Source organism: Haematobia irritans, chromosome 2 (assembly GCF_050003625.1).
Source record: "Haematobia irritans isolate KBUSLIRL chromosome 2, ASM5000362v1, whole genome shotgun sequence".
Lineage (NCBI taxonomy): Eukaryota > Metazoa > Arthropoda > Insecta > Diptera > Muscidae > Haematobia > Haematobia irritans.
Genome location: NC_134398.1, coordinates 64,303,611 through 64,315,579, shown reverse-complemented (window position 1 = coordinate 64,315,579; position 11,969 = coordinate 64,303,611). Strand labels below are relative to the sequence as shown.

The 11,969-nt window shown below is 28.5% G+C and overlaps 1 long non-coding RNA gene across 1 annotated transcript; it reads left to right on the top strand.

Annotated features, from left to right (window-relative positions):
- Positions 1-510: 510 nt before the first annotated feature.
- LOC142224125 (uncharacterized) lies at positions 511-896 on the top strand. Its single transcript, XR_012719043.1, has 2 exons — positions 511-587; positions 650-896. It is a non-coding gene; the product is annotated as an uncharacterized LOC142224125 (long non-coding RNA).
- The last annotated feature ends 11,073 nt before the right edge of the window (positions 897-11,969 follow it).

Genomic DNA, 11,969 nt, shown 5'->3' with positions numbered 1-11,969 from the left:
AAAAGATCAAGACGGTACCCACGTCTTGATCTTTTAAAATTATAATTTTTTTCACTCCTAATTTTCTTAAAACCAAGAGCGGTATGGGTTTGTTGGAAGATTCACCTTGAAGTTGGGAAGTGGCGTTGGCATTAAATTGCAGTTTTGCTTTACCTGCCTTTTTCAGTTTGAACCCAAGTAGAGAGCAGTATATCTGATATATAAAGCAGTATATCTGATATATAAACTAATGAGCTGAATTATGTAATGGTAAAAAAAAGTTCTTTCTTTTGGATTTAAAAATATGAAAAATATCCGAAAATAATAAAAATATGTATTTTCCATTTATATTTTTTTCTATTTCCAGAATTTACAAAGTATCATCAATATAATACCAAATACTACATTGTTTTCCCATTATTTTTTGTCTTTCATTGGTTCAAATTTTAATAGACGATTTCAATGTGTGGATTTTGGAAAGGAATTGTTACTAAAATTAAATTACCGAGCTCCTTAATACACATTTTTATGCTAAAAGACTACAACTGCAAAAGAAGATTATAAATCTGTAACCTGGAACTAAGAATTGAACTTGATATTCTATGCAGGTAATGTTGAACAAAATTAACTTTTAATTGAACAAAATTAAATTCAAATTATTCTAATTTAGCTTACAGGCTGCTGAATTATTGGAAATCTAGGCGCATCTACATATTAGAAGGAACATGCTAACATGGTTATTATTATAAGGAAGATAATGATTTATATAATTTATTTTTTCACCCTATAGTTGTTATTGATAGTAATTGTATTTGTAAGTTATGTTAGAACAAAACACAAATGACAAGAACCAAATTTATTTGTCTATTGCATAATTCAAAAAATAATAAAATATTGAATATGTTTTATAAGAAATACATATTTTATTTTATTTCAAATAAAACTAAATACGATTTTGGGGTCGCAATATATAAATTTTTTGACCGAAATTTATAGCCAATATCAATTAATTATTTAATTGAATGAATCAAATAGTTGATTGATTTTTGTCGCGAAATTAATTAAAATTTTAATTGAATCAATTAAAACTGTGATTGAATTTTATGTTAAAAATCAATCACGTTTTTAATTGATTCAATCACACAATTAATTGATTCCGTGACAAAAGTCAATTAAATTTTTAATTGAAAATTGTGTTGGTTTTCAATCAAAATGGGTGATTGATACTATCATTTTCGTGATTGAAGACATTTCAATTAAAAAAATGATTGAATCCGCGATTTTCGTGATTGAAATCAAAAAAAATTTTTTTGTGTGTATGTATCCCTTATGACTATTTGTGCCTTTGAGTTTTATTGTTGCATTCAGTTATGTTGATGCATTTATGAAGTGCACAAGTGGATTTAATTTTGCAAAATTGTACGTGCGGTATTGGTGTTTATTAATGAAAATACATTTATTTCGAAACATTTTAGAAACTGAGAAGTGAATGATGTGATGTTAGAGGAATCAAAAACGCTTTTTATTGATAAAAAATAAATAACAGATTAAGGAACTGTATATTTCTGTTAATATGTTAGTTTAAAATTAGTGCGGATTTTAAATTGATTTACATAAAAAATATACAACATGAGTGGTAATAGAATGATTTATATTTATTCTACATCTGGATCACAGGTTGAGAATCAACCATTTTTTTGAATCTATATTTTTTATGTTACAGCAATTCCTACAGGTGAGTACTAAGTTCGAGTTTAGCCGCTAAAATTAAAAATAAATCACTAAGCAAAGTATAAAATTATACGTCTTCGATACAAATTTAAATATAACTTGATGGAGAATAGCCCAAATCAAGTTTTTTATAAAGATTATTTTTTATAATGGATTATTAAAGAAAACTTATCATGGAAATTGCAATTTTAGCCGCTAAACTCGAACTTAATATCCACCTTAAATACTAAATGCTATACTGACAAGTGGAAATTATGTATAATTTCATAATATTTTTTATTTCAAATATATGTATTCTGAGAATAATTTCAATAACGTCCCATTTGTCCATGGATATTATTCCAATAATGTACCTACTGGATGGATTTTTCAATGTGGTAAGTTTTTCTATAAACGGTATTTTGTCCGTTTTTAATAAAACCAAAATTTCAATTTATTTAAAATAATTTTTTTCACTTGCAGTTAGACAGGTCTTGTAATGGTAATTTTTTGAATATTCTTACTGTTTAATGCTAATTAAGCTGATATCCTTATTGGCTCTAAGAAATACTCTTGAAAGCCGTAAGTTAAAAATCAATATGAACGATAGAATTAATTAATTAATAATATTTTTCTTATATTTTGTATAACTTTGCAATTTCAGATGATTAAAAGACAAATCCGCCCAACAAAAGTTAGCCAAAATCGATGAAATTGGACAATTCAATTGAATATAGCAACTTATGCCACATATATCTTTCATATGGATAGAAAACATGGAAATTTAAATTAATTACTTTAGTCCTATTAACATAGAATATTACTCTTTTGAAGAAGCAATTACTAACTACCGACAAGTAACTGCATCCAACGTACGAATAAAAATATTTCCTTTGTTGTATATCATAAGCCATAGTTTTGTGTAATATTATAAAATTTTTTTGAAATAAAATACTGGTGGTTATAGAAAATTGACTTGCTTTGTACGAAAAATTTCTTAGTTGTATAGAGGCTTGTTGTACCTTTGATTCCTCAATTTCTCTACTTTTTTGAAAATTATACTAACAAACAGTTTATTTCAAACCAATTTCTTAATACAGGTTTCCCAAAAAATTGTTCATTTTTCTGGATAGCAGGAATATTTTGAATGAGTTTAACTATATTCTTCCCACATCATAGTAATGATGAACTAAAATACGATGCAATACATGAACTAATTTATAAGAAAATCATGAACTTATCTAGATGAAAAAAATCTTTGGCGCCAAATCATGGTCATTCTTACTATGGGTTAGTTCATTTTTCATAAAAAATAGTAAACTTTTTTTTCGGTGTAGATAGGAATAACATTTATTTGCTGTCCATTACCAGAGGAGACAAGCTATACTCCCATGCACCTCCCTCTTTCTGATGGGCCACCACTGAATATGGGTTTGCCTTTAAAGTCTTTTTTTTTTTTTTTTTGATGTGTAGTCCTGTTTATTTTTCCATTCAGAATACCACATTGCATTACAGCTTTTTTGTGAAGTGTGTATACACTCTGGTTTGAAAAGTGTAAATTAGCATGAACTGAGAAAAAAGTTCAAGCACATCAGTAGCAAATCAAACACATTCATTTAGATTTAATCGGACAGTGCCATCAACATTGGTGTGTAGAAATTGGTAGTAGAATTTTAAGAATACTACAAAAATTGAACATTCGAATCACAACTAAAGAAATTTTCTGTGCAAAGCTTTCCAAATGTTAAAACCTGCCGAATAGTTATCAAACAATTTTTTCTTTAACTTACAGTTTATTAAAATAAGTAAAGTTTTCTTTTTCAACGATTTTTCATACAAATATGAATTATTCATTTTTTGATGAATTTTTTCTTAATACACTCAAAAAAAAGTGAACTCACTATTTCACTAAAGCCAATTTAACTATATTTTAGTTCATGAAATTATTATATTTGGAGAAAGTTTCATTTACTCTAATAATTTTTTGCGTACGTTAGTTAAATGAACTAAAAGACGGGAAAAAATTATACACAAATGAAGTAAAAAGTTTTACTAAATTCGTACTTCTCACAAAATAGTTCATTATTTCTTTAAATTTGTAAATTTTACTACAACAGCGTCCATCATGAACTTCGTATGTCACTAAAGACATTCTTGCAATTTTGAACTCCAATTTTTTCCTTCAAACTGCAAAATTTTCTTTAAAAAGTGAAAAAAATTATTTATGTCTAATAAATTTTCTTGAATTTGTCGAAAAATATTTACTTATTTTTGTGATATCGGCGTGATGTCAGCGCTTGTAATACTGTTTAGTTAAAAATTTCTAAAACTATTCAAAATTTTCTAAAATTAATCAAAAGTTTTCTTCCTGGTGGGTTCACTGTTTTTTCAGTGTAGTATATATAATTTAAAAGGCTTAAACACAGTCAGGGATAAATTTACTCCTAATAAACACGCAGTTTTGAGTGCGTATTTATTAAATAAAAAGAGCATGAAATTGTTCATTGATATAATGAAGAGTAAACTAATTAACTGAGTGGGAAAAATAATAATGAACAAAGAGAAATTCCCTTGTGGTTGGTTGGTTAATATTGTTGGTTATCAATTGAAGAATACTCATGATATTTGATGCGAAGGTTAATTGTGCTTTAATAATTTAGGAGCAACCAAGTAAACAATTACCTATCCATCATCAATGCAAAAGATTGGAAAATATGAACAAAAATATTGAATAAATAAATATTCAATGGGTAATTAGCATAGGCGGAATAATCTATAGTAGGGACCAGGGCTGTGGAGTCGAGCCAATTTTGCTCGACTCCGACTCCAGCATTTTTCATCAGCTCGACTCCGACTCCGGGTAATATAACTAAATCTCATTTTAATACCACTAATTTGTAGTTCTATTGTGGGGGTACCGTAAGTGGATCGATATAAAGTATCGTATTTATTTATGTGTGCAAAACAAAAAGGTCTTAATTTCACGTTAGATGCCAATTGAACTCTATAATTCAAATTTAGGCCAATGTTTAATAAATAAAATAATGATATAAATAACCATCATAATATGAGAAGATACCAACTGTATATGTATTTGTGGACCAAAATTATTGATACTATCTCAAATCCTTTAAATTTGTTGCGAGCTATATAAAGGTTTACATTCCCATATGCATGAATTTGAATCTGAATCGATTTAGACAAAATTTTACATACTTCTACAAAATATATGTACTTAAAATTTAAATTTAACGTTATGGAACGTAACACAATTTTAACAAAAAATAAAAATGCAAAGAAAGTCTAAAGTCGGACGGGCCGATTATAATATGCTCTGCACAAGTTTGTATTTGGATCTACATTTTGATAAAATCTCAAATCAGACTTCTACAAAATCTTGGGCAATATTTGGGAAATATTTATAATTGTTTAGACAATTTCGCAAAAATGCATTTATGATTCATTCATTGAAAAATTTGAAAATTTGAGTCATTTCTAAAGTTTTCGACTTAGCAGTGAGTATCAGTGAGCATACAATTTTGGAAAAATGTTTGTCTAGTAAATAAAATTTTGCAAAATTTTATATAGAAATAAAATTGTTGCAAAATTTTCTACAGAAACAATATTTTGACTAAACTTTCTATAGAAATAAAATTTTGACCAAATATATAGAAATAACATTTTGAATAAAATTTTTACAGAAATAACATTTGGCAAAATTTTTTATAGAAATAAAAGTTTGAAAAAATTATCAATGGAAATACAATTTAAAAAAATATTGTGTAGCAAACAAAAAAATTTTGTATAGAAATAAAATTTTGCAAAATATTCTATAGAAACAAAATTTTGACTAAATTTTCTATAGAAATAAAATGTTTACTAAATTTTATATAGAAAAAAATATTTCTATAGTAATAAAATTTTGAATACATTTTTTATAACAGTGAGTATCAGTGAGCATCACTAAGAAAAAAATTTGAGAAAATTTGCTATAGAAATAAAATTTGACAATTTTTTCTTATAGAAATAAAATTTTGAAAAAATTATCAATAAAAATACAATTTTAGAAAATTTTTTTTGTAATAAATAAAATTCTGCAAAATATTCTACAGAAACACAATTTTGACTAAATTTTGTATAGAAATAAAATTTTGATAAAATTTTCTATAGAAATAATATTTTGACCAAATTTTCTAATAAAACAATCTATTACTATAAAATTTTGGAAAAATTTTCTATAGAAATAAAATTTTGACCAAATTTTTTAATAAAAAATCTATTACAATAAAATTTTGGCAAAATTTTCTATAGAAATAAAATTTTGACTTAAATTTTTATAGAAATAAAATTATCAATAGAAATAAAATTTTGAAAAAATATTTGTGTAACAAACAAAATTTTGCAAAATTTTCTATAGAAATAAAATTTTGCGAAATAATCAATTGAAGCAAAATTTTGACTCAATTTTCTATAGAAATAAAATTTTGAATAAATTTTTTATAGAAATAAAATTTTGACAAAATTTGCTATAGAAATAAAATTTTGACAAAACTTTTTATAGAAATAACATTTTGACAAAATTTTCTATAAAAAACAACTTTGAAAAAATTTTCTGACAATATTACACATATGTATATGACCTTAAAATAAAATTAAAGAAAAAATAATTTCGATTGTTCGAAATATTTCAAATAAATTGATATGGGCATTAAAATGGATCTATCCAGTCCACCTGATAGTCTAACATTCTAGGAAACATAAAAAGATAGCCGAAATTGGAAGTTGATTTCCATTTACAATCATGCTGTACATTGATCGAATGAATAACGCAATGGAAACTAATTTGCGTAAAAACTTGCTTAGTTACAAAAATGTGAAGTGTTTTAAAAAATTTGGTTTAGCCGGAGTCGAGCAAAATTTTTACGACTCGGACTCCGACTCCAAGACTCCGACTACGGCTCCACAGCCCTGGTAGGGACATTTGTGATTTTCAATCTTATCGACTTCATCATTGTAGCCCAGAACAAGCAAAAAATAATTCGTTCCTCCCAAACAAAATTTTAGACAACCAAATATCAAAAAAGTCATCTCTCATCAAGTGTTCTGGCGGAAAAGGTCCATTGTAAAATACAATTTTTTGAAAATTTGGCTTTTTTGCATCAATATTTTCAATATGAACCGCTTAACTTATCACAAATCCAATTATACACGATTATTCGTCATTTCAATGCCTTTCATTTAAGTATCAATAACGACATAATCGGACATTTCTAACTCGTGATATAATTTGTTTAGTGAAAAAAGAGCGAAAAACTAAAAATAAGGGGATATCTCAAAAACTCTTCCATAATTTTTTTTTTTAATTTTTTTCGAATTCAGCAGATCAAAATACATAAGACAAGTTGCCTCTCATCAAGTGTACATGCATTTTTTTGTAAACTGGTGTTATTCTTCGTGAATTCTTCATTAAAACAAAGAAATTTTCATTCATTTTCGTAAATTTTTCGAAGAACATTTTACGAATATACGAAACGTCTACGAAATATTCTACATTAATTTTTCTTCGTAAAAAGTTCATACTTTTAACGAAACTTTCTTCAAATTTCATGATTTTTGTGAAGAAGTTTTTACGAATTTATGAATATTTTACGAAACAATCTGCGTTAAATTTTTGTCATAAAAAGTACGAAACATTTTCTTTAAAATAACGAAGAAGTTTCACTGAAGTTGTAAAATTTCCGTTCGCTACATAAAATTGTCTTTGATAATGTGCTTGAGTGTATTCCTTTATTCTATTTTTTATGCATGTCTATGCTACTTCTCATTTGTGTGATAGCATGCTATGAATAAAAGTAAAGCAATAAAACTAAAAATTATTCAAAAACTTAAGATGTAAAGTAGAGTTGACATTTTTCAAACTTGTTACTACAACCAAATTCACTTTGGACTGTAACATTTTTTTTTTGTAAAAGTTCAAACCTTTTTAAAAAAAAGTACGAAAGTTTTTTATAAAAAGTGCGAAACATTATCATAAAAAGGAAGAAAATGTTTCATAAAAAGTACGAAAATTTTTCTTACAAACGAAAAATTTGGAAGAACTTTTTTTCGTAAAAAGTACGAAATATTTCGTACTTTTAATGAAAAGTTTATTTGGTTTTAAAACAATGACAAACTTCATACTTTTAATGAAATTTTTCGTTATTTTTACGAAGAGAATCCTTTCAGTGTGTAAAAACAATTTCATAAAAACTGATGACATCTTCCCTCACATCTTTCTTACTTACACGAGGCTTTTTAGTTCTTAGCACCTTTTTCTGTAATACAAATAATGTAGGAGAAATTATTCGATTATATATATATATATATATATATATATATATATATATATATATATATATATATATATATATATATATATATATATATATATATATATATATATATATATATATATATATATATATATATATATATATATATATATATATATATATATATATATATATATATATATATATATATATATATATATATATATATATATATATATATATATATATATATATATATATATATATATATATATATATATATATATATATATATATATATATATATATATATATATATATATATTGTAATCCAACACACTATCCACTGGGCTACGTAGCTGCCCACCCGGTAATCTTGTAGGTAAGTCTGTTTAAAAACTAATAATCACTTATTAATTGGCATCCGGATTAAACTTACATACGCATGTCATAGGAGGAAAATACTTCTCTCCAGACATACCTCTGGTCATGAAATAAGTAGTGCTTCTAAAGCATATAATCACCTAATATGTAATCACTTATTCGTAGATGTACCAAAGTTTGCAAATTAGCCACTTATTGCTTAAGGTAACCAAATCTCGAAAATATTGACTTCTCTAGCCGATTACAATGGATAAAAATATGGCTAGTAATGCTGTCATATGAACATAACTTGAATAGAAACGAATATTGTAGAAATAAAGAAAAATGCAACAAATCATCTAAAGATTACACCCAAATTAATTTAACACTTTAAATAGAAATAAACTTTGCTGTTTAAGGGAGTTAAATTCGTGAACTACGTTATAATATACATAATATCACATTCACATTATGTTAGAAATCTACTCAAAGTGGATTTTATATATCCCTTTTTATAAGGCAAATGACAGTTGAAACTTAGTGAAGTCGATTTTGAAAGTGTAATGTGAATGAGGTATAATAAAGCATTTTTTTAAAACATATGGAAATGTCATTAATTTAAAATACAATTATTATGAAATATTCGTGAAGAACATTCCTTAACGGAAAAATCTTCAGAATTACCGTTACATAACATATTCTTATTGAGTCCTTTTGTTAAGTAAATGCTCAATTATGTGAATAATTAACAGGTTGGTTGATAAGTCCCCGGTCTAACAAAGAAAAACACATTTTTTTTGTCAAAATTCGTTTTTATTATTCAACATAGTTCCCTTCAAGAGCGATACAACGATTATAACGACCTTCCAATTTTTTGATACCATTTTGGTAGTACTCCTTCGGTTTTGCCTCAAAATAGGCTTCAGTTTCGGCGATCACCTCTTCATTCCAGCCAAATTTTTTCCTTGCGAGCATCATTTTGAGGTCTGAGAACAAGAAAAAGTCGCTGGGGGCCAGATCTGGAGAACACGGTAGGTGGGGAAGCAATTCGAAGCCCAATTCATGAATTTTTGCCATCGTTCTCAATGACTTGTGGTGACGGTGCGTTGTCTTGGTGGAACAACACTTTTTTCTTCTTCATATGGGGCCGTTTTGCCGCAATTTCGACCTTCAAACGCTCCAATAACGCCATATAATAGTTGCTGTTGATGGTTTTCCCCTTATCAAGATAATCGATAAAAATTATTCCATGCGCATCCCAAAAACCAGAGGCCATTACTTTGCCAGCGGACTTTTGAGTCTTTCCACGCTTCGGAGACGGTTCACCGGTCACTGTCCACTCAGCCGACTGTCGATTGGACTCAGGAGTGTAGTGATGGAGCCATGTTTCATCCATTGTCACATATCGACGAAAAAACTCGGGTGTATTACGAGTTAACAGCTGCAAACACCGCTCAGAATCATCAACACGTTGTTGTTTTTGGTCAAATGTAAGCTCGCGCGGCACCCATTTTGCACAGAGCTTCCGCATATCCAAATATTGATGAATGATATGACCAATACGTTCCTTTGATATCTTTAAGGCCTCTGCTATCTCGATCAACTTCATTTTAGGGTCATTCAAAATCATTTTGTGGATTTTTTTGATGTTTTCGTCGGTAACCACCTCTTTCAGGCGTCCACTGCGTTCACCGTCCTCCGTGCTCATTTCACCACGCTTGAATTTTGCATACCAATCAATTGTTGTTGATTTCCCTGGGGCAGAGTCCGGAAACTCATTATCAAGCCAAGGTTTTGCTTCCACCGTATTTTTCCCTTCAGAAAACAGTATTTTATCGAAACACGAAATTCCTTTTTTCCATTTTTTTCACAATAACAAAAGTTGCTTCACAAAAGACGCTCTATCTCACAAACTAATTGACTTAGATACTTCAATTTTTCAATCAATTTGAATTCAATCATTTGAAGGTTGGTACTATATAAAAATAATATGCATTTAATACTAGCGACGCCATCTATGTGTCAGACCGGGGACTTATCAGCTAACCTGTTATACCTAATGGTACCATCATTTATTCTATTTTATTAAGTCATTAACAGCCAAATGCATTACATTTTGAGAATATCAATTCGAAAATTACGGAGAAGTATTTATTATTGTGATTACAAGTTATAACTCACCGCAATGTGTAATGACGGCTTTACTCCTGGTAATGTAACTACTAGCCAAGCTGTTATATTTATAAAATATAGTTTTCGGCGCCCAACAGCCGATGAAAAAAAATATTTGACTAAAATTTTGTTGGCCACTGTGGAGCAATGGTGACAAAGGATCTTAGGTACAATCCCTGCTTCGACCGAACACCAAAAAGTTTTTTTCAGAAAGGGTGTTCGACATTACATACTACTATTTTAAATTTTTTACTATGAAATTTCCAAATGTGTCTTATACAAGACTTAAAATAAGAAAAGAACAGTGCTTGATATAAACGAAATGGAATTGCAAAAATAAAACTTTGCAACCAAAAAATTTGTTGGTGAAAAAATATGAAACTTTCGAAAGAGATTCAAAAAACTCTAACAAAAGAAAAACGTTTTCGGTACACGTTTTCCAAACGTTTTTTTTTTTCTTTGCTTGCGGGGATTAGAATTAACATTGTAACTATGCATACCAAATTTTGATGCAATCGGTCCACATTTAAATATAGCTCCCATAAATATCTTTCGGCGATTTACACTCATATAACCACAGAGGCAAATGTTTTACTCGAATTTACGTGAAACATTGCACAGCTCGTAGAATTATTGTTATGGATATGATTTTCCCTCATATGACCACTAGTTTTCCCGGGATCCCGTTCGCGGGAATTCGCTTTTTTTCGCTCCCGCTTTCCCGGAAATTAAGTGCGGGAATTCCCGGGAAGTTTTCTTTGCCGTATTTTGTGTAAAATGGAGGGTTTTTCACGGGATCCCATTCCCAGGAATTCGATATTTTTTCGCTCCCGCTTTCCCGGAACTTAAGTACGGGAATTCCCGGGAAGTTTTCTTTGCCGTATTTTATATAAAATGGAGGGAAAAATACTACAAAAACATTATTTTTAGTACCATTGGGTAAATCATCATTCTCATTACACTTCCAAAATCTAACTGTTTTCAACTGTCGCGTTCTTTGTAAATAATGGACTTCAAATCCATTTTGAGTAGATTTTGAGTCTCATGTGAATGGCCTAAGTAGAGAAGAATATACACCCATAGAAAAAATCGTGAACGGCGTGGTCATTTCGAAACGATCCGTTCATGAAAATGAATCAACACACATGTGTTGTCAAACTGAGAACAGATGGGGTCAATCTGACAACGTAAAAATGACACCATACGTTGTCAAGACAACAATCAGCGTTCATGATCTGATTGTTACGAATTTATAAACAAAATTTAAAAAAAATATTTCCGCTACGATACGCGTTAACAGTCGCCTTAGCACATTGCTCCAACGGCGGAGTTGCCATAACAACGTCTAACGATTATTTTAAGACTTTTCATGGCCAAAGAAAAACGAATGTCGTTCATGAAATCGTGAACGCCAGTGGACGAAATCGTGAACAT